The sequence below is a fragment of the Pongo abelii genome, chromosome 4 (assembly GCF_028885655.2).
Source record: "Pongo abelii isolate AG06213 chromosome 4, NHGRI_mPonAbe1-v2.0_pri, whole genome shotgun sequence".
Classification (NCBI taxonomy): Eukaryota; Metazoa; Chordata; class Mammalia; order Primates; family Hominidae; genus Pongo; species Pongo abelii.
In genome coordinates, this window is record NC_071989.2 from 73,795,554 (window position 1) to 73,822,847 (window position 27,294).

Below are 27,294 nucleotides of genomic sequence, written 5' to 3' on the forward strand. Positions count from 1 at the left end.
GGAAAATAAAGTGTCCTCTGCATCCTCCCAAGGAACAGAGTCATCTGGTGGGTTTTCCAGTCTCATAGTAGATCTATGCCAGTATGTTTACTTCTCTGAGTCTTCTAATCCCTTCCTCTATATTCTGCATGGTCATTCTTGTATCACAGCTTTATGTAATGTGGCCCATCATTTTTTTCAAGCTTCCAAGTGCCCTAACTGCTGTTTAAACCATCTTCCAGGACCCTCACCAAAGTGTTAAATCTTATGTCACAGAAGAGTGTTTCTTATTCAGTTTTATATTTTGTCACTCCTTGATCCAGCACCCTTAGGATCCACGTTCTTCTGGTTTCTGCTGGTACACATAAGTCAGCTCCTTTGGTATATAATTCATCACCTCCTTTCATAAGCCTAGCATATGTCCATTGTAGATCTCACCTTAGTTACTGGTCTGGCAGCCAGAAAAGGAAACACAGGCAGATCCTGTTTCCTTCCTATGAGGAAGACCTGCATTGTCTTGTAAGGCCCCAGTGTCATTTGAGGTGTCTGCATTGTCTTCAAAATGGAGTGTAGTGGCTCTATTTTCCACAAGGTGGAATGAGCCATTTCTGCAGGCTCGGAGGGTTCTGGAGAATCTGGGCAATTTAATGGACTCAAGGGAAAATATTTAGAAGTTCCCTTTCCAGAGCCCCATCTCTATGGGGACCCTAACTCTAGTATTGCGAATTCAGACTGCTTTGAAACTCTGCCCCTCTTAAAACTAAATCTAGTGTATCTAGTCTTCAGGTATGTCTGCCCTCCAGCTACAGAAGATGAGGGTCTCTTTATGTTCTTCCCAAAAGGCCCACTCACTCTCACAGTTTGCTTTAGATTGTTGACTGATTGCCCAGAGCCTATTTTCCCTCATCAATGACCATCCGCTTCCACAGCCCTCCTAATTGTTAGTTCTCCTATGCTAGAGGCAGTGCATTCCCTCCTACCTGTATCCTGTCCAAATTGCAACAGGATAGGTGAATGCCTTAGAAATTACACTGCTAGAACATGCCAAAGTTCAGCATTGGGATTATTCACCAGACAGATGGCAGTGAGGTTCCTAGCCTGCTATTAGGTCCCTGCTTTCAGGCTAGGAACCTCACTGCCATCTGTCTGGTGAGTAACCCTATCCTTAGAAGCAGCTTCCTAGGACCATTCTGGTACCCAGTGTCTTAGGCTTGGTTTCATAGAAGCAGATCCTAAGATAAGGATTTGTATGCGTGTATTAATAATATTTTTGAAGGAATACTCTTTTCCTTGCTCAGCTCTTTCCTCTTTTCCTATCCTAGAGGAAAGAGCTGAGCAAGGACGTTGTCTCAGATAAAATCTAGGCTTAGCCTGATCCACTGTTAGGGGTGGAAGGGACAGGGTCTGGGGCATAAACTTCATTGTCTAATTGCACCCCTTTGAGGCAAAGAAGCCAGCTTTTGACCCTCATGCCTGTGGGGCATTGGCTATGGACCATCTGGCAAGGGAGTTGTGCAGAGTAACCTCTTGAGGAAAGACGGCATATCAGCAGAGGGCAGTTCTCAGGAGAGGGGCGGTGGGCTGTGAAGTGGCAACTGGAAGGTGCACTAGTGCAGGAGGGGGGATCTGGGCAAGACACCAACTGCATCTTCTACAATAGCTTTTAATTGAGGTCTTACATAATTATCTTATCCAAAATAGGAGGCCGAGCATTCCAGCTCCCTTCCTTGATTTATTTTCCTCCAGAGAGCTTATCAGCTTCTTACATATGACAGAATTTGTTTATAATCATGTCTCCCCCTACTAAAATATAAGCTTCCATGAGGACAGGGTTTATTGTCTGTTTTTAATCACTGCTAGATCCCCAGTGCCCAGAAGACTGCCTGGCACACAGTCATCTCTGAAGAAATATTTTGAATGAATATGTTGTTGATATTACTGTCTGATCGTCTGACATGTCAAACATATAGATCTCTTTAGAATCAACAAAACCATCATCCTCTACTCTGGGCTTTCATCAGAGTATTTTACTCTCAAATTGGCAACTACCATTTTCCTATCAAAAGTGAGGTTGAGAATGCCCAAGAGACTAACTATGTTTTCTTCTAAGTTTCTAAATTCCGTCTTCATCACCATATATTGGCAGAAAATAATCCAAGATCCATAAATTAAAATAGACGACAGAAAATACCACTATTGAGTTATAAGTTTACAGTGCTTGGGCCTCAGCTATCATCCTTTGACTCTGCAAGATAAACTTTCCTATGAAGAAATTCTTCCACATGGTGATAGTCTATATTATTCTTAATGCAGGAAACTGTAACATGGTGGAGAGTCTAAGTTTGGCTTCATAGATATGAGGTATTATTCTAGCTTGCGCATAACTTCAGAAGTCAACATATCTCTCATTCTATGTGATCCTGGGTCACTATGCCTGTGATCTTGGGTCACTATGCCTTTAAACTTCCTGTTTAAAGTGAAATAATATGCCTAAGGAAAAGCTATCACAAACCCATCTTGTAGGGTTGTGATAAAATTCAATATCCATTTGTGATTTTTTTAAATGAACAAGCTAGGAATTAAATTTGAATTCCCAGCAAGTAGGAGTTGAAGGAAACTTCCAAAAAAGGATAAGGGGCATCTACAAAAAACCTATAGGTAATATAACACTTGATGGTGAAAGACTGAATACTTTCTCTCTAAGAAGAGGAACAGGTAGCTATGTCCACTTTTACCATTCCTATTAAAATTTTACTGGAGCTACCATATAAGACAGAAAATAGCAAGCTGGCTAGGATGTGAAGAAATTTAAGCTCTAGTGTACTGCAGGTAGGAATGTAAAATAATGTAGCTGCTTCAGAAAAAAGTTTGGCAGTTCCTCAAAAGATAAACATAGAGTTGCCATATGATTCGGCAAATTCACCCTAGGTATACACCCAAGATAAATGAAAACATACGTCCATACAAAACTCTGCGAACAACCATTTATAGCAGTATTATTTATAATAGCCAAAAATTAGAAAAAAACAAATGTCAAGAAACTGATGAATGGAGAAATAAAATGTGGTATACCTATACAACAAAATAATAATGGCAATAAAAATGATTGAAGTGTTGATACATGCTACAACATAAATAAACCCAAAAATATTATGCTAAGTGAAAGAACTCAGCCACATATTATATTATTCAAATTGTGTGAAATATCCAGAATAAGCAAATTGTAGAGACAGAAGGTAGACTGCTAGTTGCCTAGTATAGGGGGTAGGGAGGTTGCAGGGGAAACAGGAATTGAAGGTTAATTAGTATAGAGTTTCTTTAAGAGTGATGAAAATGTTATAAAATGGATTATGGTGATGGTTGCACAACTCTTTGAATATACTAAAAACCACTGAATGGATAAATCATATAGCATGTGAATTCTCTCAATAAAGCTATTACATATACTTTTTAATGTATTGGTGCTCCCAGCTAGTGAAATAAAGCAAGAAAGGAAATTACAAGCAAGCAGGTTGAAAAGGAAGAGTTAAAATTCTCTATTTGCAAATGATCTAATTGTCTATGTGAAAGATCCCAAAGAATTTACAAAAAGGTACTACATCTAATAAGTAAATTTAGCAAGGTCATAGGATACAAGGTCAATGTCTTTTAAATCAAGTATACGTCTACATACTAGAAATGAACAATTAGAAACTGAAATTTTAAAAAGTATCATTTGAAACAGCACCAAAAATTGAAATACTTAGATAAAATTCAACAAAATATGCATTAAGATCTATATCCTGAAAACTATAAAAACTGATCAAATTAATCAAAGATAAATTAAGGATCATTCATCATGATCAAGTGAGATTTATCTCAGGGATGCAAGGATGGTTCAATATATGCAAGTCAATCAATGTGATTATATCATATCATCAACAGAATTGAAATGATCAACCATATGATCATTTCAATTGATGCTGAGAAAGCATTCAATGCAATTCAACAATGTGCCATGATAAAAAAATAAAGATAAGATAAAAAGCCTGGATATAGAAGGAACATACCTCAACACAATAAAAGCAGACCCACAGGGTCTGCAACACAATATAATAGACCCACAGGTAGTACCTTACTAAATGAGGAAAAACTGAAGTCCTTCTAAGATATGGAACACAACAAGGATGCCCACTTTCATAACTGTCATCCATGTAGTACTGGAAGTACTAGCTAAAACAGTCAGACAAGAGAAAGAAATAAAGGGCAACCAATTAAAACAGAAAAAGTCAAATTCTTCTTGTTTGCAGATGATATAATCTTGTATTTGGAAAAACCTAAAGACTCCACCAAAAAACTATTCAAATTGAAAAACAAATTCAGTAAAGTTGCAGGATACAATATTAACATACAAAAATCAGTGGCATATCTATGTACCAACAGCAAACAATCTGAAAAAGAAATAAAGAATGTAATCCCATTTAAAACAGCTACAAATAAAATAAAATACCTAGGAATAAACTTAGTCAAAGAAGTGAAAGATCTCTACAATGAAAACTGTAAAACATTAATGAGAGAAATTGAAGAGGACACACACAAAAATGGAAAGATATTCCATGTTCATCGATCAGAAGAATCAATATTGTTAAAATGTCTATACTACCCAAAGCATCCAAAATCCTAGCAGGATGTTATGTAGAAGTTAACAAACCTAATTCCAAATTCATATGGAAAAGAAAAGAAACTGGAATAAACAAAACTATTTGAAAAAGAACAAAATTGGAGAATTGTATTACCTGAATCAAGACTTAATATATAGCTACAATAATAAAAACAGGGTAATATTGGCAAAAGGACAGACACACAGATCAATGCAACAGAATAGAAAATCCAGTCATAGACACACACATACACAGCATTAACTGATTTTCTACCAAGGTGCCAAGGCAACTTAATGGAAAGTTTGGTTTTTTCAACAACTGGTGCTGGAACAATTGGTCATCCATATGCAAAAAATGAATCTTGACCAATACCTTGCATCACACTAAAAAATTGACTCAAAACTTGCAACACAAATGTAAAATCTAAAGCTATAAAAACTTCTAAGAAAAATATAGAAAAATATTTATAAGGAATTAGACAAAGATTTCTTAGATACATACAAAAAACACAAATCCAAAAAGAAACATTGATACAATGAATTAAGCTGGGCGTGGTGGCTCATGCCTGTAATCCCAGCACTTTGGGAGGCCAAGGCAGATGGATCACTTGAGGTCAGGAGTTCGAGACCAGCCCGGTCAACATGGTGAAGCCCCATCTTTACTAAAAATACAAAAAATTAGCCAGGCATGGTGGCACATACCTATAATCCCAGCTACTCAGGAGGCTGAGGCAAGAGAACTACTTGAGCCCAGGAGGTGGAGGTTGCAGTAAGCTGAGATCGCGCCACTGCACTCCAGCCTGGGCGACAGAATGAGACCCTGAAAAAAAAAAAAAAAAGAGAGAAAGATACAATGGATTAAACACTTCTGCTTTTTAAAGGTATTAACTTTAAAAAAGTAAAAGCTAGCCACAGACTGGGAGAAAATGTTTGTAAAATACATACCTGATGAAACATTGATATCCAGAATATATAAAGAATACTTGAATCTCAATAAAAAGAAAACAAACAACTTGATAAAAATTATAGGCAAAAGATTGAAGAACTGCTTCAGCAAAGAGGATCTACAGATGCCTAATGAGTGTATTAAGGAAATGCAAACTAAAACCCCAATGAAATAATTATATACACCTATCAGGATGAAGGGGTGGGAATAGCCCTCAGAAATGACTCCCTAAAGAAGGCTGCATTCTATAGTACAGAGCATTAGACTCTAAGTCAAAAGTTCTGGGTTTCACCTCCAGCTACACGCATCATGTAGCACCGAGTCACGGACCCCTGTCCATAGTTTCTTTATCAGCCCTGCAGAGATAATAACATTTGTCCTACTGATCTTCCAAGCTATTATGAAAGCTTCATAAGTAGTAAAATTCTATACAAACTTAAAGAGCCACAGATAAGAGAACTTCATGAAACTGTTTGGAAAAGTATTACCATTCTAAAGGATATTTGGATAGCTTCACCACATACAGTCATCCCTTGGCATCCATCAGGGATTGGTTCCCTGCACCACCACCAACCCCCACCACCCCCACAGATACTAAGCCTGCAGATGCTTAAGTCCCTTACATAAAATGCTGTAGTATAGTATTTGCAAATAACCTATGCAATCTTCCCATATACTTTAAATCAACCCTAGATTACTTATAATACCTAACACAATGTAAATGTTATGTAAATAGTTGTTATATTGTTTTTATCTGTGTTATTTTTATTATTGTATTTTTTATTGTTTACTTCTGAATATTTTTAAGCCACAGTTAGTTGACTTCATGGATGTGGAACCCTCAGACACCAAGGGTCAACTGTACTTTGTGCATATGATCCATGACTGAGATGCCTGCTTTCAAGCAGCTCACCATGCAAGGGGCAGACAAACTCTAAAAAGAATAATGTGTTCTTAACAATAAGCAGCCATTTAAATACTTAGTCAACCTGTCTACTGGGGGGAAAGAAGCTACTTTCCAACTCTGGGCATGAGTGTTAGATATTCTTCTGCTCCACCAGATCTATCTCTAATCTTCTCCAACTTGCTCTGTGCCCTAGGAGGATGAGCCATGTGAATTCCATCAGTGGGCTCCCTTGCCCTTTGGCTTCCAAATGTGTCTGTCAAAGGGGAGCCTGACAGGAGGGAGGAGGGAGGAGAAAGACAATGAAATCAGGACATGTGTCACACTAACTGTCTCCCTGCAGGGTCACAGTGGGCTGACTACATGCAGTGATTGAATGTCTCAACTCTTGGCAGATGGTCCTCCCCATGCAACCCTCTCTCTAGGTTCTGTTCCCTAAGAGTTGTAAAGGCATCCCATTGTTAATATTCTTGGAGTGCCACACTATCTCTTGTGGTTTCCCTATATCCTGTCCACACTTTTTACACTTTTTTTTAATTAAACTCTCTTCACACCACTTGTCTGTTTCCTACAGATACACAGCCACCTTGTGTCTTATATCCTAGGGTGGATACCAAGGCTCTCATGCTAAAGGCAGCACAAAACATTCATTCATTAAACAGCTACTCACTGAGAGCTGCCTTTGTGTCAAGTCCTAGGGAAGAGAACAGTAAACAATATAAATAAATATTCTTCCCTCTACTCTGCAGTGGGTGATTAGAGAAGGCTTTCTTGAGAAGACAACACGGAGGCAGAATCCAGGACAATGTGAAAGAGCCAGACATATGAAGATGTCTAGAAATAACTTTTTAGGGAGGGGGACAAAAGATGTAATGACTGAGGCAGAAACAATGACTGAGGGAGAAACAAGCTTGGCCTTATAGGGGATACACATAAATCCATGTGGCTGAAGCAGAGTGAACGAAAAGGAGACTGGTAGGAATGGTAGCAAATGTGAGACTTTGTAGGTCATGTTAAGGAGTGTGGATTTGATTCCAAGTGTTATGGGAAGCCCTTAGGGGAGGGCATGGGGGAGCTTAGGCGTAGCATGATCTGATTTATATTTTAAAGATTTATTGGCTGCTGTGTGGGAGCAGACTGTAGAGCAAAAGTGGAAGCAGAGTTAAGACAGTGTTAAAATAGCCAAGATAAGAGAGGATGATGGCATGGATGAGACTGGTGACAATGGGATATGAGGAGAAGTGGTAATAGAAAGTAATCTAAATTTGTTTGTGAGTTGGATAGAAAGGGATGGAAAAAAGGAACAAAGGATGCTACTAAAAAAGTTTGGTCTCAGTGACTCAGATGCCATTTACTAAGATGTGGAAAACTTGCAGGTTGCAAGTTGTGGGATGGCATGGTTGTGCAGAAATGAGAACTTGTGTGCCTATGTGAAACCCAAATTGAGATGTTAGAGACACAAGGAGATATGAGCTTCACTCTTAGAAAAGAGATGAGAGTTCAAGAAACATCTGTGTGAGCTACCCACATGTAGAAATGGATGAGAATCCCCTGAGAAACAATGTGGCTGGAGAAGATTAGGGGCAGGCCCTGAGCCAGAGCATCACCTGGGGTTTAAAGCTTGAGGAAAAGAGGGGCTAGCAAAGAAGTCTGAGAAGAAGCACTCATAAGAAAGAAAGATGATAGTGATGCTCTAGCCTAGTGAAAGGGTGTTCAAGAAAAATCGACTGTGCTAAACTGCTGAAAAGTGAAATAAGTCAAAGCTTAAAATGAAGTCACTGGGGCAGGGCACAGTGGTTCACGCCCGTAATCCCAGCACTTTGGGGGGCCAAGGCTGGTGGATCATATGAGGTTGGGAGTTCGAGACCAGCTTGGCCAACATGACGAAAACCCATCTCTACTAAAAATACAAAAATTAGCCAGGTGTGGTGGCACATGCCTATAATCCCAGCTACTCTGGAGGCTGAGGCAGGAGAATTGCTTGAGCCCAGGAGGCAGAGGTTGCAGTAAGCCAAGATCACACCACTGCACTCCAGCCTGGATGACAGAGCAAGACTCCGTCTCGAAAAAACAAAAAAAGAAAAGAAGTCATTGAGTTTGCCAACATGTAGGTTGTTGATGGTTTTAATGTTGAATGACAGAGACAAATGTAAGTTAATGGGAAAATTAGAGGTTATGGGATGGAGATAGCCACTATTAGACAACTACTAGAAGGAGTTTTGGTGTAAGGGGGAGCAGCTGGAGAAAAAGGTGGAGCCAAGAAAGAAGGATTATTAAGACAATAGAGTATACTTGTATGCTGATGGGACTTATCTAGCCAGGAGAGAAATATTGATCATGTAGGAAGCAGGGGAGCTCGTTGAAGGAACAAAGTTTTGAGAAGGTGAGAGAGAGAGTAGGATCCACTCTATATGTAGAGGACTTGCCCTTAGGTAGGGGCTCAAACAGGAATTTTAAATTCCTGTTTCTAAATGCCACTGGTATATTAAAATCCCTTGAGATTTTTTTTGAAAGAAAAAAATAGATGTCCCACAGTAGATTAATTAATTCAGAATCTCTAGAAGTGGGATTTTAGCATCAACATTTTAAAAATTCTACATATAGCTCGTGTTGATAATCACTGATGCATTGAAATGGGAGTGAAGTCAGGTTGTGTGAGTACAAATACAGGTAGTCTGATCTACTCGGTGGTGGAAGGATGAGGCAGTTCTCCTCTGATTGCTTCTATTTTCTCAATGAAATAAGAAACAAAGTCAGAGCTGAGAGGGTGCTGTTGATTTGAAGAGAGAGAGTTAGGGCATGAAATAATTTTTGGAAGTAGGAAAGTAAATTTACTCATGAAATATAATAGAATTGCAAGGATTTGCAGAGGGCCCACTTGAGACTCCTGAGGAAAAATGTAATATGAGACTAAATTAGCACAGCTGTGTTTCTTCTCTAGCCACATCCATCCGGGTACAGAAGGAGTAGGTGGAGATGTTCTTTCGTGACATTTGAAGCAGTTGCCACCACTTGACTCCTGACTGAAGTTACAAAGTGGAGGCGGCTGCCTTTGGAAATTTCCTACCTCCCGCCTGCTTCCTCAAACTACTCCAGGCTGACCTAACCCTATCACTATGATCTAAAAAGAGAAGCTAGTAAACCTAAATGGAATTCTAATTGGTAGAAGAGTTGAAGGAAAGGAAAGGAGATTTTAACAGTACCTTACTGAGTCATAATTTACATGAAGTATAAAATGTACAAATCTTATTGCTTAACAATTTTGCAATTTCTATACACTAACACGTGATCACCACTAACTCAAGACATAAAAACTTTTTTTTTTTTTGAGAGAGAGAGAGAGAGAGTCTCACTATCACCTAGGCTGGAGTACAGTGGCACGATCTCGGCTCACTACAACCTCTGCCTCCCGGGTTCAAGCAATTCTCATGCCTCAGCCTCCCGAATAGCTGGGATTACAGGCGAGCATCACAGGCCAGGCTAATTTTTGTATTTTTAGTAGAGAAAATGTTTTGCCATGTTGGCCAGGCTGGTCTCAAACTCCTGACCTCAAGTGATCTGCCCGCCTCAGCCTCCCAAAGTGCTGAGATTACAAGCGTGAGCCACTGTACCCGGCCAATATATAAAAACTTTGATCTCATTCTACAAAGTTCTCCTCGTGACCCTATAAAGTCAACATTCCCCTACAAAAGGTAAACAATATCGTGATTTCTGTGCCCACAGATTAATTGTGCTTGTTCTTTAACTTCGTGTCAATGGCACCATACAATATGAACTCTTGTGTCTGACTTCTTCTGCGTAAGGTTTTTGAGAATAATCTACGTTGTTTCATGCATCAGTAGTTTGTCCTTTTGTTACTCTTGAGACTGCATTGTATAAATAGACCACAGTTGTTTATCCATTGTCCAGTTGATGGATATTTGTATGTTTCCAGGTTTTTGCTTTTATCAATAAGGTTGCTGTGAACGTTCTTTTTGTGGACATATGTACTCATTTCTTCTATATATCTATCTAGAAGTAGAATATAATCTAAAATTTCTGTGTTATAGAATAGGTGTATATTTAATTTCATTGGAAATAATTTTCCACAGTTGTCTATTTTATACTCCAACAGCAATGTCAGAGCATCCTGGGTGCTCCACATCTTCACCAATAATTGATATTATTAGTCATTTTGGCTGACAAAATTGTAGTGGATGTGAGAAATAATATTTCTCTTTTTGCATTTTATTTTACTAGTCACTGACTTGAAGCTCAGAGAAATAATATTTCTGAAGAAGATATTCAGGAGCCACTTTTCCACTCCAGACATGGCACATCAGGTCAAAGTGCAACAACTCCAGACAGGAAGGAAATGGATCTGAGAACCTTTATCCTGAAAGGCAAGCTGGTATGTCTTAGAAGGGTGGCAGTGAAAAAAGGACTCTGCACAGATTGAGTAGAACATGAGAGTTGGGGGGAAAGGCAGCCACATCCTCTGAAGCTTGTTAAAAAATATATATATTAAATGATACTTATCAAAATATGGTACGGACTTTATTCAGGACCATCACAGTAGGTACAGGGACCACTGCAATGGGATCTTGCAGTGTGGGAGAGAGACTGGGCTCAACTCTGAAAACACCATAGGCAAGTGGGAATTTATAGCCAGGGAGCGAGGTGGGGGGTCAGAAGACGGAAAATTACTGAGAGGAAGCATCAGGGGTAAGAGGGATTCTGGCTAAACCAATCTAACAAGATTCTTGTTGAAGACCAGCCAGGCTGATCAGACATCATCCAGAAGATGGTGGAGAATGATCAAGGATGATCAGAGGTCAAGGATGAAGGGTTCTTGCTAAACTGACATAGCAAGTTCTTTGCAACACCTGGATTTTTACAAGGAAGTACACAGAGGGGCCTAGGAAGAGGCTCAGAAGCTTGACTAAAGTTTGGCCAAGCAAAGAATCTTTGTAAAGTTCTAATGTGTGACACAAGGGATTGAGTTAGCTAAACAAAAGCACAACTCTTAACTTTTGCCTCCTCTCCTGTCCTCTCCTCCTCCCAACAAACATTCTCCCTATTGAATCCTTTGAATCCTTTGATTCTCTTACTTGATTCCTTTAGTAAAATAACTGCTTAGATTCCTTAGGAGGCACAGCTTATGGAGCCCAAGGAAGCCAGAGAATGATTTAAAAGGAGTTTCCTCCAATTCCAGTCTTCTGAAGGCTACCTTCCCATCTCATTACGTAGAAGGATACTGGCCAGCACTCATATTCCCAGGACGGGAGGCTCTAAGCATGATTCTCTGATTTCTACCTCAAACTCAGAGAGAGCCTGGAGTCAAAAAAAAGGGACCCTGACACAAGAGTTTCATTTGTTCATTCATTCATTCATTCATTCATTCACATATAGATACATGGATGATACATGTGTGTTGAGCCCGGATGTCTGCGGTCTCTCTTTTGTGCCAGAGATTGCCTATTCCCTCTTCCTGGGCATCTCTCAGGCCTAAATCTGTTACTCTTCCTGTTGCTAAATCCCCAAGTGAGCGCAGGAAGCAGACAGGAAGTCATCTGCAAGAACTGACTTCTAATGTCCCTTCCAGTCTTAACAGTTAATCACTCTGGAAGACCAGCCTCATTCATAAGCGTAGCTCTGTGAATGGTGCTAGTCATTTTTGATGTGGTGCCTTATGACTGATTGACTAGTAGCTTTTTAATGAGGCCTTCAGACTCTATGCCAATGGTCTTAATTACTGTTGCTGATATGTTTAAAACATAACACCACTGCTTTTGAAAAACAAACTATACAAGTGTAGTTCACAATATGCCCTCAAGATGGCAGTACAATAATACCTTGTGCTTCACCATATCTTCAAATATTTTTAATTCTGCTAAATTATAAAACATGTTGAGGGAGAAACTTTATCATAAGAGATTAAAAAAATGAATTTTTTGTTTTGTATTATTCTATTATTACTATAGGAGCATGTCTGAAATAATAACATCTCACATCTGCGTTGTACTTTAGAGTATGGAAAACACCATCTCTCCCATTATTTCACTGAATCCTCACAGCAAACAAGTGTGATGATTATTTTCATTTTACGTAATAAAGTTCAAAGATTAATTATGAATGACATACATAAAACAGTATGAGTTCATGTGCTCTAGTGAAGCAGCATAACCAGTTTTCCAAAGACTAGAATTCTTTCCTGCAAAAAATTCTTATCTGCTTAGCAAAAAGCAAGTATCTACAGGTCCAATAACACTTTAAATATCACAGGTTATTGTGATCCAGTAGAGGTTTGGGGTTAAAATCTTAGAATTTGGAGTTGAGGTTGTTTGCTAAGTAGGGTGACCAACTCATCCTGGTTTGGCAACGACTTTGCCAGTTTTAGCTCTGAAAGCCACACGTCCTGGGAACACCCTCGGTCCCAAGAAAACCAGGACAGTTGGTAATGAGCTTCCTGAGTCATCTGTCCATTGGTTACCTGTTGATTGTCCAACAGCGCTGTGAAAACTCCTCCAACTGGTGCCCAGCACACCACCTTACACTTAATACTAGCCAATAAATTTTTGTTAAATTCTAATTCAGCTCTGTGTTTTGCTTGGGAAAAAAATCTTTTCTGCTGTTTCCTAGATAAGACACAATCTTTGGACTCACTCTTGTTGATGCCAGACTCAATAGTTCAGCCATTTCGGTATCATTTTCTCATCTAGTGTCAGCGTGGTTCAAACTTCCTTGAAGTTTTAATACTCAGAGATGACTTTTTGAGAGGGGACAGCAAAGTACAGGAACTGAAAGATATTGTGCACAGAAGAGAAGAACCTTTCTCTGCTTGCCTCTACCTTAACATGGCATAAAGCAAAACCAAGCTCTTTCACATTTCAGATACGTAAGCACTTCATCAACGTTGAATGTATATACACAAATGGTCAGTCTTGCCTTGCCTTGCCCTTTAAACTATCTTGGATATGTGAAGACTAACATGCCCCTAGGAACATAAACATAAAGTGGGATCTCAGAGTTGAAGTAGACCAGAGAGTGTACGTGTGAATGTGCTCACACACAAAGCAGATGGTATGTACACAAATGTGGGAAAACCACCCCAGACATAATTCCCTGGACACCATTGTGATTCTGCCACCTTCTGTCCCACTCCAGAAAGCAAAGTCATTAATTAAGTGCATTAGGAAAGCCAAAAGACTGAACGGAAAATACTTTGGGATAAAGATGCCAACGCTGTCATTAAAAGAAAAAAAAAATCTTTGATATTTGTGACCTGTACAATACCAGAAATTAAAACTAACCAATAAATTGTTATTCCAAAAAGTGCACTGAACATGGGGTAACATCTATGAAAAGTGAATGGCTATAAACTTTTAAAGTCATTGTACAAGTACACTCAAACTACTTTCAAATGTGAAAAGTAAATGTAGCTTTCTTATTTTTCTAATCTTCACCCACCCTGACATATCTTAATCTCTTCAGTTTCAACCATTTCTTTTCAGTACAAATGGCCCTTTCAGGGACATGCTGCCACTCAGATGTTCCTCCCCAGCCTCCTCACCAAGGTGGCATCTCCACATAAATCCTGTGAGGAGATGGGTGTCAGACGTGACATGGCCTGTGGCTCTCTCACCAGTGCGTTCCTTGCCTCATGTCACACTGCCACATCAGCAACTGGAGTCAATGGCTGATGATTTTTTGTGGCTTCCTTGTGTTCCTCTCTCCTGACGTGGCCCCACCGGGGCACTTCCCTCTGTGTAACCTCAAGTCTTGCTGTAAAGTCTGCTCCCTCCACAGGCAGTCAGCCCCACATATCCAACTGTGTGGAGGGAGGGGATTAGGGAGAAAATGCCATGAAAATGAAGTTTTGAAAATATCGCTGATAGGGTGGGTTTTTTTTTTCCTTTCTTCTCTCCAGTAAATTAAGTTCTCAGGCTGAGAGCCATTCTGTCATTATAGCCCCCAGAGAAGGATGGAGAGGAGTGAGAATACCCTTCAGGAAAGGAGAGAATGGAGGAGAAGTTCTAACAAGCCAGAGGAAGTGACAATTTGGCCTCTTTCAGACACTAGGAGATTATGGAGAAGAGAAGAGGGCAGAAATAGAGAAAGCAAGACTTCAAGTATTTGTTGTCTGACTTCTGACTTCTAGGCTATCAAAGAAGAGCAAGCTAGACAGGCTGAAGAAAAAGCTGCAGACTGTACAGAGCTACCTCAGGCCCCTGCATCACATAATTCCATGGGGGCACAATCAGCAGCTCCAGCCACTTCAGATTAAACCTGGAAGGGTTATAAGGTCACTTGGCATTGGGGCATTGCTGAGTCTTCCCGAGCTCCTGGGGATATGAAAAGTTGCTGTTGCTCCATGTGGCATGTGGTAGGACACAGAGGGGTTAATGTTGCTGACTGGTAGGTTTCTTGGGCTCATCCTACAGTGCGAGCCATGTCTACAGGGCAACTACCCAGAGTGAGAACCAAATGGGAGTTCACAGCCAGATGTCAGGGGGAATACGCCACATCCCTGACCACTGAGGTGGGTCTGAATCAATGGACAATACCTCAGAGAAGACAAGACAAAGAGAAACTAGACCACAAGGTGGCCTGCTTTGTCAGTAAACTTCAGCAATGGGAGCCAGCAGGAGGAGCAGTGACAAGATGGAAGGGGGCCATTATTTCAGCAGAAGCCAGGGAGCACAAAGATCCACTCACAGATCACAGTCCCCTCTCCTTCCCCGCCATTGCCTCAAGAACATAAGACCAGGACCTCAAGAGCCACCTTTGCCAGGGACAAGGCATTGGGCAAAGAACTGTGAACGATGAAACACTTACTGGAAAGTCAGAGACTAAAAGGAAACCATTGAAATCAGAATAGAATGATAAATCCTTATTTGCAGTTCTCCTGGCCCACACTACCCAAGAGAGTAGGAGTCAGGGAGGGGATGCATATAAGAAAAATTAGATTAATTGTCAACCACATTTTCTTTGCACTTTTATTAACAGAATGAGTTAATATGCCATTCTGCTATAATAGTTAATAGAAAAAGTTTTTACTCTATTGATAGTTCAGCAAATAGGTCCTTTAATAAATTACTCAATCAGCTAATTGCTAGTCCATAAATCACTATTTGGCAAACTGGTGCTCTGCAAATTGGTTTCCCAGCAAACAAATCTTTTGATAAACTGCTTTTTAGTAAATTGATCTGTTTCAGCCTACAGGGAAGAAAATACAGAGAATCCTCACTCCCATGATGTTTATTTTTACTCTGTATGGTCTTAGCAACTCAAAGTTTGCACTAGTTGAAAGCACTTTAAAATATATTTATATTGCTTTCATATCAGCATCTGCAGCTTCACCATTATGGTATAAACATAAAATCTAATGAATTGTGCATGACTAGTCACAAATCTGGTGTGAATGGCTCTCCAAATACAGTTCTAGTCTTTTCTAAATCTTCTAGGCATGACCAGAATGCAACAGAGGAGAGGGGGAAAATGGGGTTGGGAGGCAGGTGAGGCAAGGGGGGATCAATGATACAAATAACCCTGAAGCAACCTGGGCTGACCCTGTGAAAATTCACAGAAAAACTACAAGTCTTTCTTGCCTGGAGCTTGCCTGCCCTGTGCTATCTTTGAGACACTCAGTTGTCTCTACTTCAAACCACTCTGTATTTCCACAAAATACAGAATTCTTTGTCCTGGCTAAACTTTGTTGGTGCACAGCATGCAACATTTTTTCTAAGGCCAACATACCAAAAGATGAGGCTTGTGTGTCCCCAGGAGCATCTGCAGTAAGACATCCTTATAATCAAAATTACCCCCAATGCCATACTTCACTGTATCCCTGCCTAATTGGTTCGATTCTAGCTCTGTTTGCTCCAACTCAATGTATGCAAGTCTGCGTCTTCCTGATCTCCCAGAATATCAACTCTCCCCAACTCTCCTGCCCTGCCCCATTCACCCCTGCCACAGTACTGTCTCTTGTTCTCAGTGTCCTCTCCTGATTACTCTCCCTGTTCAAGGCTCTCCAATGGAACCTCCCGTCAATGACTTCAGCCCACAATGATATCTCCATTTTTTTTTTTTTTTGAAACCCTATAAGCACTGCTTGCCTGTATCACACATTTTGGCTCTCAATACCATCTGTCTTATATTTACCTATACTGTGTATGTGCTACTCCATAAGCTTCTTGAATTGAAGTGGCTTGTCTTAGTTCTGTGTGAGGACATCCATATGAACTCTACTAAAGGCTTGCAGAATTTAAAGGAATTTTCAGCTGTAGCTTTGCTCTGATTTAGAAATAATTGTGCTTGCTCATATGCCCAAAATAGACACCATACCAAATCATTTAGTAGAAAGAATGCTTTCAAAAGGATTTTTGTAATGACAGGGAAATATGGTATTCAGAAATGGAACTGAATTGGTTCTTTAAAAACAACTTTGGAACATAATATTCTTCTTACAAATTTGTTGAACACACAGACCTAGAGTATATAGATATTTCCGGAAAAAAAATAAATGAAGTGTTATAGAACACATTTAGGATCCAAATGAGATAAAGAGACATACCAGTAGACTTATATCTCATTTGGATCCTAAATATATTCTATAACATTTTTTATTTCAATTAAAAAGAATAAAAACTTAGAAAATGCAAAGGCAGAAAATAAAGAAATAATCTTCATGTCATAGTAGGTCATAAATTGAATATTGGGTGTTTTTAAAGAATGAATATGGCCAGGTGCAGTAGCTCACACCTATAATCCTAGCACTTTGGGAGACTGAGGTGGGAGAAGCGCTTGAGCCCACAAGTTTGAGACCAGTCTGGGCAACGTAGTGAGAGCTCATTTCCACAAAAATATAATTAGCCTGGTGTGGTGGCATGCACCTGTGGTTCCAGCTACTCGGGAAGCTGAAGAGAGAGGATGGCTTGAGCCTGGGAGGTCGAGGCTGCAGTGAGCTGTGATCGCACCACTGCACTTTAGCCTGGATAACAGAGTGAGACCCTGTATCAAAAAAAGAGTGAATACAATATTGGAGAAGAACGAAAAAGCATATAAACTAATAAATAGGAATCTGAAAGCAAAATAACTTTTGATGAAATGTTCATATACAAGTCTATCTTTAAATCAATAGTTTCTTAAAATTTCCTAAAACAAACAACATAAATTTGTTAATGTAGTTTATGTATATCTCCAGAGTACAAGTATTAAATACTTGTGGGCATTATGATACATTCCTTTTGCTCTACTATGATTGGTTAATCCTTAAGGTATTGAATTTTCATTTGGAAATGTCAGCTAGAGGTATGAAGATATTGGAATGAAAAGGCAGAAGAAATAAAGCCTAAGAAAAAAGAAAAATAAAGAATTTTATTTTCTTTTACAAAATAAAGAATTTTGTAAACAAAATTCTTGTAAACAAAAACAAAAGCATTTTGTAAATATAATGCTATCTGTATACTGCTATGAATATTTTTGATGTGTATGTATCTAAATGTTAGCAGTATATATTTAAAACCATAATGACAGGCCGGGCGCAGTGGCTCACACCTGTAATCCCAGCACTTTGGGAGGCCGAGGCGGGCAGATCATGAGGTCAGGAGATCAAGACCATCATGGCTAACAGGGTGAAACCCCATCTCTACTAAAAATACAAAAAATTAGCCGGGTATGGTGACGGGCACCTGTAGTCCCAGCTACTCAGGAGGCCTAGGCAGGAGAATGGCATGAACCTGGGAGGTGGAGCTTGCAGTGAGCCGAGATTGCATCACTGCACTCCACCAGCCTGGGGGACAGAGTGAAACTCCATCTCAAAAAAAAAAATATATATATATATATATAGCCACAAATATTAGAAGAAATAGCTAACAGACTTGAAAATAGTACCTTTGTCTAAAGGAAAATGAAAATGGAATAGTATAGGGAACAAGGACTTGCTTTTTTCATTATAAGCATTGTAATACTAATTGATTTTTGAAACGATTCATCTATTGCTATGAAAAATTAAAATTAAGTTTTAGCAAAAGTATGAGATACTAAGAGCTGATCGGAGGCTCTGCAAGCCTGGGTGCAGTTTCTCAGTTGGTAGTGACCTCAAATTGGGGTGACTGGGTAGAGAACTATATCTATATAGGCGGGGGATCTGCTGCTGTTATTAAATGAAGGCCTTTTCTCTGAAGCTGTTTTCCAGAGAAAAATCCATGAAAGGAAGTTAATAGTGTCTACAGGTGCCCAACTAAAATTTAAGTGTAAGCATATTTTTAGAGATTTGGAGATTATCATCAGAACTAAGCAAATTCAACCTCTAAGAAGAAAGACTGGTGGTGAGTAGGATAGAATAGCAAACTAGGCCAGGCGTGGTCACTCACACCTGTAATCCCAGCATTTTGAGAGGCAGAAGCCAGTGGATCACTTGAGGTCAGGAGTTCGAGACCAGCCTGGTCAACATGGTGAAACCTCATCTCTACCAAAAAATAAAAAATTAGCCGGGCATAGTGGCGCAGCCTGTAGTCCCAGCTACTTGGGAGGCTGAGACAGGAGAATCACTTCAATCCAGGAGGTGGAGGTTGCAGTGAGCCGAGATCGCTGCCACGGCACGCAGTGTGGTCAACAGAGTGAGACTCTGTCTCAAAATAATAATAATAATAATAACAATAGCAAACTATTGCTTTCCATTACGAGTCCATTTTAAACATGTGCACATACTTTTAGGGACACTTAAAAAACTGAAACCTTTTCTTTCACTGCAATCCATTAGGAATCCTTTCCGAAATGTAAATAACCACTTGCCACAGGAATAGTGCCATTTTCATTTTTGTTTCTCCCACATGACAGTCTGGTGCTTTGCACATATTAAGTGACCGATTGCTGTTGAACGAATGCATGAACCTTGTTATATACCTTCTGCTACATGTTCTCCATGTGCCCTTCCAGATTCCTCTTCAACTGTTTCTACTCTGTCTGTTGGCTTCCAGTTGGTTCAGCCAATGGGAGGCTCTTCCAGGAGACCTAACTACAGGAAGAGAAAGAGGTCCAGTGTCTGTTCACCAGCTCTCTTTCTCTTTCTCTCTCTAGGTAGGTAACAGTTCCACAGTGGCTGTGTTCCTTGACCCAAGTTCACAACTTTTGCTAGGCAGCCTTTTTCCTATAGCTATAGCTCTCACCAGATTCCAGTAGCCACACCCTTTCCTTTTCCCTTCATATCTAGGGAAGGTAACAGCTTCCTGTGCCTACTAGTCCCTTGTCCTAGTCCTTTCAGGCTACTATATCAAAGTACCATAAAATGGGTGACTCAATAAACAGAAATGTTTTTTCTCACAGTTCTGGAGGCCAGAAGTCTGAGATACAGGTGCCACCATGGTCGGTTCCTGGTGAGGGGCCTCTTCTGGGTTGCAGACTGCCATCTTGTATCCTTAGGTGGTGAAAGGAGACAAGGTGTCTCTTTTATAAAGTCACTGATACCATTTACAAGGGCTCTGCTTTCGTGACCTAATCACCTACCAAAGGCCTCATCTCCTAATATCATCATATTGGGAGTTAGGATTTCAACAGGAAATTTAGGGTGACACAAACATTCAGCCCGTAACATCTGTGTATGTTTCATCATCCTGCCTAAACCCACATCTCTGTACACAATCCTTTCTTTACATTTTTTCTATTTCCTTTTGATTCTTATCATTAATTTTTGTTCTATTTTCTGCTCAAACCTTGACAGATGCAACATCTACCTAATGTCTTTAATCAACCAAATTCAATACATCTTTAGGGGACACGGCATTGTGCAAAGTAATGTGGAATTATGATATAATACACTCTTGCCCTTTAGTTGTTCAGTCCAGTAAGGAAAATGGGAAGAAATACAAATAATTATATATTCATCATACTTATAATTATATTCATCAAAGAGAAATGAAAAATATTAAAATAGGATGACTGGTAAACTCACGAAGGGCAGACAGTCTTTAAATTAGCTCTTTTCCCCATTTTTTACTAAAGGAACTTTTCAAAGGAAAGTGAATGAGTTGATATATATCTGCCTTACCCTCTGTCATAATTGGGTTAGAATAATTACCTTAATAAACATAGTTCTGGACCTGGGACTCATTCCACAGCTATATCTTGAAATATATATATTTCAAGATGTTTGGTAGTTGATATGTGCCAATAAGATGTATAGCAGAGTCCTAGATCCTTTAGTATTAATGAATGCCTAAATGTTATCTTAAAAAGCAGGAAATACCAGGCGTTCAAGAATTTACAGACTTAGAGACATCCCAGGATAGACAGAAAGGAAAAAACTTCCCTGACTCTGTTCTTTTTTGTCTATCCTCGTTAGCTTTGTCATGTGAGAGGTTATGGTATTCTGGCAGGAGAAGAGTGGAATTTGTAAACCAGGATTTTTAAAAATTATGTAACAGGCAGTTAAGACTTACCAGTTAAGAACATGGATTTTGGAGCCAGGCCAACTGCTTGGGTTCAAATCTTGACTCTGCTACTTCTTTAAGCAAGCTGTTTAGCATCTCTGTGCCTCAGCTTTGCCATCTATACAATGAGGATAATAGCAGTCCTTATTTCATAGGATCACAAAGAAAATTAGATGAATTAAGGTGAACAGAGAACTTGCATATAGTACATGCTATTTAAGTATTAACTGTTGTATTTTTGGCACCTATAAAATCATTATGAAAACCTTTCTCTGAATTACATTTGGCCTGGCATGTGGGTTGACTTCCTTAGTAAAAAGAATTCCGGCCGGGCGCAGTGGCTCACGCCTGTAATCTCAGCACTTTGGGAGGCCGAGACGGGCGGATCACGAAGTCAGGAAATCGAGACCACCCTGGCTAACACGGTGAAACCCTGTCTCTACTAAAAATACAAAAAATTAGCCGGGCGTAGTGGCGGGTGCCTGTAGTCCCAGCTACTCTTGAGGCTGAGGCAGGAGAATGGTGTGAACTCGGGAGGCGGAGCTTGCAGTGAGCCGAGATCGCGCCACTGCACTCCAGCCTGGGCGACAGAGCGAGACTCCGCCTCAAAAAAAAAAAAAAAATTCCGTGTGGCCAGTCTCTTGAAATTCTGCCAAATGTCTCTGTCTTAATTTATATTTCCCAAGATGAGTCCTGATTGGATATAACACTACGAAACATAGCAAAATTTAATATTAACTTATAAGCTCTTTAAATAATAACTTATACAGAGCTCAAAGAAGGAAGAGATTGTGCTGATTTGGAAAAGGTTAGTAGATGCTTCATGAAGGTGAATATTTGAGATCAGACATTTAAAAATCAGAGGACTGAGCGGGGAAGAAAAAGTACATCTCTGGCCTCTTAGGAAAACATTTTTAGTTACCAAATTGTGCTTGTCTTTTGTTTATAACAGGGTACACTTTCCAAAAGCACTTAATCTTCCCAAGGCCAACACTAATAGGCTCTAATGTTGTCTATTCTGGAAAAAAAAAAAAAGAAACCCAAATAAAGGTTATATAACCATGTTACAAATTTTAATGCTTGGTGTGCCATTTTGCCAGAATTTTATTAAAGACTGTAAGGTCACAATAGTTAGTACCAACTTCAGTGTGTGTGTGTGTGTGTTTGTGTAATATACATGCCAGCCCTTCTCTCCCTGCTTCTAAGTGGTATTCTTCTAGTTTATTTGGGGGAAAGGAAGGTTTGGCTCTTGCCTGTCCTGAGTTAGTTTCACACCACAGCTGCTTCTCTCTGCCTCTGTTAGCAAACCCGTGGGTCATCATTCACTTTGCTGCTAGCTGCTACCAGGACACATGGCCTGCTGCTCCCTTGAAGGGATGTTGCTAACCCCTGTGGGTGTCAGCAAAGGAGTGAGTATGGGACTGGTGTTTTTACTACCCTGACTCTTTATTTCCCCCATTCCCACCCCACTAGGTTGTTCTGCCAAATTAAATTTATACTGAAGATCTAGCCTCAGAGGGAGTTTTCTTCATAACAACACAACTCAAAATGAGTATTAGAAGTCTTTGGTCTTAAGTGTCTTCTGGACATCACACCACTGGAAATTCTTGTCCTTCTATCTTATTGCCAGACTTCCCTCTCCTTCTCCTCCCCAAACCCTCTAACCTTCCTGATTAACCCCAGTATAAAATCTTTGTTTATTATTATCCATCTTTTTGTTTCATCATCCTCTTTAAGCACATGGCCTTAGGGTCTCTCTTTCAACTCTCAAGCAATTCAGCAAGGTATTTCCCTAAACAAAAACATTTTCCTCCCTAAGACAACTCCAGTGCCAGGTGCTCAAAGGTAAACATGATGAAATGGAGAGGAGTCCTCACAGAGCACACCTATAGTTGAATATGAAAGGATCAGCCGAGATAGTTAATCCTCCACTGACATGCTAGCAAAGCTACAGATAGTAACAAAGCGAAAGACCATCTTTGCTTAGTCAAATTAAATATTAGATTACTTAAGTTGGGTCCCCTAGAAAGAGAGCTGAGATGGGAACTACTGAGCAAGTGCCTTACTGAATATCCTCAGGTGAAATCTGCAGAGGAATGAGGAAAGAAGCATGGGGGCAGGGAAAGAAAACAGTCAAAGATGTGGTTTTTGTCTAAATCTAGCTTTTGTCTGACCCCACGGGGAACTCTGGACAACAGTAACACCACAGAGTTATCTTAACTGGAGACAAGAGGGCCAAACTGTTGTACTCACCTGTCAGTCAGATGTTGACTGGGAGGAACCCTGAGGGGAGGTTGTAACTTCTCAAGAAAGTCCAGGTGAAGTGGGTCTTGTTGGCATGGGGCAATTCTCATGAGAAGGGTACACCTGTGAGCTGTTACCAACTAACATGCAAAGCAGCAGGAGGAGGGCCTGATGCAGCCTAATGAAGAGAATGGGTAAGGAGCAACAGTAACATCTACTACAGTGCCCAACACCTCACAACAGAACCTACTGTCTCAGTGCCCAGGTCTGGGGCTGACAGGTAGCTTTGGAGCTGGCCAGACTCAGGAAGAGGTCAAACATACACCAACACCAAACTACATTCAGCCAGTCATTTTCTGCATTTTTCTTTCCATACCCCAAATTAAAATTTCTACTCCCTTTGTATTTTTGTATTTCACATTTTTACTTTATTATGACACACTATCCAAAAACATTTACCATTCTCAACTTATGAGTATTGTTTGATTCCACAATAGGTACAACCACAGCTGGATCTAGAGAGAGGTTAACATAACTAGATGCATGTGTGAGGCTGACATATGATCAGATCACAGCATTGCTAGGCTTCTGTTGATTGGGTTGCTTATTGACAGATTAAATCAAGTCTTAGCTAAAGAGGCACAGATCCACAAAACAATTGACTGCTCTTGCAAAAGAAGTAGATGTAGTGTTCATTTAATATTTTATATGCAGTTTTCCCCTAAGCAAATATTTGAAAATGTTCTATTCATCTGATAATTGCAGATAATATAACCCAAAACACAATGATTCTCTATAACAAAAAAGAATGAAAAAAGCAATATGCACCATTATACTGTATAGTATTGGAGCCAAGATTTGCCAGTTGCAAAGAACAATCAAACTCATTCTATGAATGAAAGAAGTTAATTTCAAGGATACAGAAACTTCACAGACTCCAAAGACAGGGAATGACCCTAACAGGTGAAATAGTTCTTAGTGATGGTATGGTATCCTTCACCCCAATCTTTTTACAGCCTAGTCCTGTTGCCATAATCTCTCAGCCATCTTTCTTTACTTTCTCACTTACACATAGCTATCAGACCCAATTCTACATTAAACTCTAAAGACTTATTTCTAGATCCTTTGGTTCAAATCCTGATTGGGTGACCAGTAAACTCTGTACAGAATGGCAGGAGTCCTGTCACCTGCTGTCTGCTCAGCAGGGCTAGAACAAGAAAGTTTAAACCAGAAAATTAAATTGTGTATGGTGGATCCATCAATGTATCCATACATTGGCACATAGAGTTTACACAAACCATACATGTTCACTTCTAGTAACTGGATATTCCATGTTCATCCTGTCAAGGCCAAGGGAGAGTTTATAAGGCCAAGGGTATAGCCTGAGGCCTGTAGACTAATAAGGCTCTTGAACAAATAAGCCTACTACTTAATTCTTCTAGGATCCGTTCTTAGATGACTATACTAATTCTAAGGGTGGAGTAAACCAGACAATAAGGAGGACACCTGACACCTGGAAGAAGTTTTAGCTTTGGACTATGTTCAATAACCCAGGTAGGGTAAAAAAGCTGGAGGCGGGCGAGACCATAATTTTCTCCATAAATAATTTTGTTTTAGGACATATAGGTTGAAACTAAGATGGTAGATTCTGCTCTAATCAGCCCTTCTCAGTTTCATCCAGCTCTCTGAAGCCCCAAAATGGTATCTGGCTTATAGGCTAGTCTCATGCCTTTGAGGAACAATGTTCAGCATTATATGCAGCATGATTAGAGAAGCTTTCGGAAGGGCATGACTACTCCAAAAGGCCTCTTGCAAAAAGCCAACAGCAATGCCTGAAATTTCATCATTAAGGATTCACCCATGCCCAGATGGGTTTCTAAATACCATTCCTCATTAAAGTAATAACACACCTTGGAAAATGGCTGACTCCAGGGCAGGAGCAGAGAATGTTTAAGGTGAACCAGGGCATCTTCTCACAAAGCAAAGCAGGCCTCAGAACTGATTAGGTTATATCAAAGGGAGATAACAGCTGGCTTATAGAGACTTGCACTGGCCAGATTTGGCATTAATTATAATGTATGCACTAAATTTAATTTGAGCATCAAAGAGAATAATGACAATAATTGATTATAACATCTAAAAGTCTATAGTTATACTTAAGAGAGAAAAAAGCTCATCTTTATTTTTTAATGCAGCTAATAAATATAGATTAAATAACAGAAGGAAAAAAATCAGCATTTTGTAACTCAATTCCTAATATTATAATTGGCTGAAAACAAGAATCCTCAATGGGTTCTAAAACCACAGCATGAAAAGACACTGTGAAAACACAATACCAAAATATGACCTCATAGATTGCTTACTAATAAAACTGGAAATGTCTGACAGCCCCAAATCAAGTGATCAAACGTATTATTATTATTATTCAAACATTATTATCAATAATGAGGCAACCTAACACTATATGCATCTTGATGTGATGCATTATGAAATATGGAAATATTTTACCCAAAATGTTTACCTGAGATTGATCAAGCCTCTAGATCTAACTTTAAGCTTATAAGAAATACAGAGAAGATAACAAGCTTAATTACACCATGAGTAGTCTTCTATAAATCAGCTAGCTTGATTTCTTCAATAAGTCATCAAAAAAGTCACAAAAAAAGTGAAAAAAAAACCCAGAAGGACTCTTCTGGGTTAAAAACAACGAGGAACATATCAAACAAATGAAATGTGTAATCCTTGACTAATCCTGAATTTTTAAAAATGGCTATAAAAGTCATTGTTGGCACCATTGGGGAATATAAAATAGATATGAGATGACATTATGGCATTATTATCAACTTTCCTAGGAATTGTGCCTATTGTGGGATGATACTTCATTATCAGGTGATTCATACTGAAGTATTTAGGTATGCAAATCATAATGTTTGAATTTATTTTCTTATGGTTCAGGAAGAAACCATACATATATACAAACACACAGAGACAGTGAGATAAAACAAATGTGGCAAAGTATTAACAATTGATGAACCAGACAAAGGGTATGCAGAGTATTCATTGTATCATTCTTTCAACTTTTCTACAGTTTTGAAATTTTAAAAAATAAGAAATTTGGTAAAATAATAGAGGTAAGCATTTTTAAGTGTAACTTCGAGTGAAAATCTCCATGGCAGTCTAGCCATGTGGCAAAGAGGGAAAAAGCATTTTCAGGAAAGGAATACAAGCAGGCTGTGGAGTAATCACTAGCTAGAGAGAGTAGCATGACTAAAAGGAAGCCAAATCAAGACAATGGGAAAAGGCCTCAAAGGCATTTCAGCATTATTCAAAGCATCCCCTCCCATTACAGGCCTAGAGGCCTGAGAGGAAAGAATGATTTTATGGTCCAGGCCTAGGGCACTTCTGCCCTGCTAAACCTCAGGACACTGCTCCCTGCATCCTGACAGCTCTGGCTCCAGCCTCAGTTCAAAGGGCCCCACGTACAGCTCACACTGTTACACCAGAGGGCACAAGCCATAAGCCTTGGGAGCTTCCACATAGTGTTAAGCTTGTGGGTTCACCAAATGCAAGAGTAAAAGATGCTTGTCAGCTTCCACCTAGATTTCAAAGAATGTATGGGAAAGCCTGGTGCCCAGGGAGAAGACTGACACAGGGATAGAGCCTCTCAGAGAGACTCTACTAGGGAAGTGCCAAGGGGAAATATGGGGTTGGAGCCCCCATACAGAATCTCCAGCATGGAACTGCCTAGTGGAGCTGTGAGAAGGGAGCCACCACCCTTTCTATTCTGGGATGTAAGAATGGTTGGGCCACCAGCAGTTTGCACCCTGAATTAGTCAAGGTTCTCTAGAGGGACAGAACTAATAGGATAGGTGTATATATGAAGGAGAGTTTATTGAAGGAATATTGACTCACACAATCACAAGGTGAAGTCCCACAGTAGGCTGTCTGCAAGCTGAAGAGCAAGGAAGCCAGTCCAAGTCCCAAAACCTCAAAAGTAGAGAAGCTGACACTGCAGCCTTCAGTCTGTGGCCAAAGGCCCAAGAGCCCCTGGCAAATCACTGGCATCAGTCCAAGAGTCCAAAAGCTGAAGAACTTGAAGTCCAAAAGCTGAAGAATGCTTCAAGAGCAGGAAGCATCCAGCACGGGAGAAAGATGAGGCTGGAAGACTCTA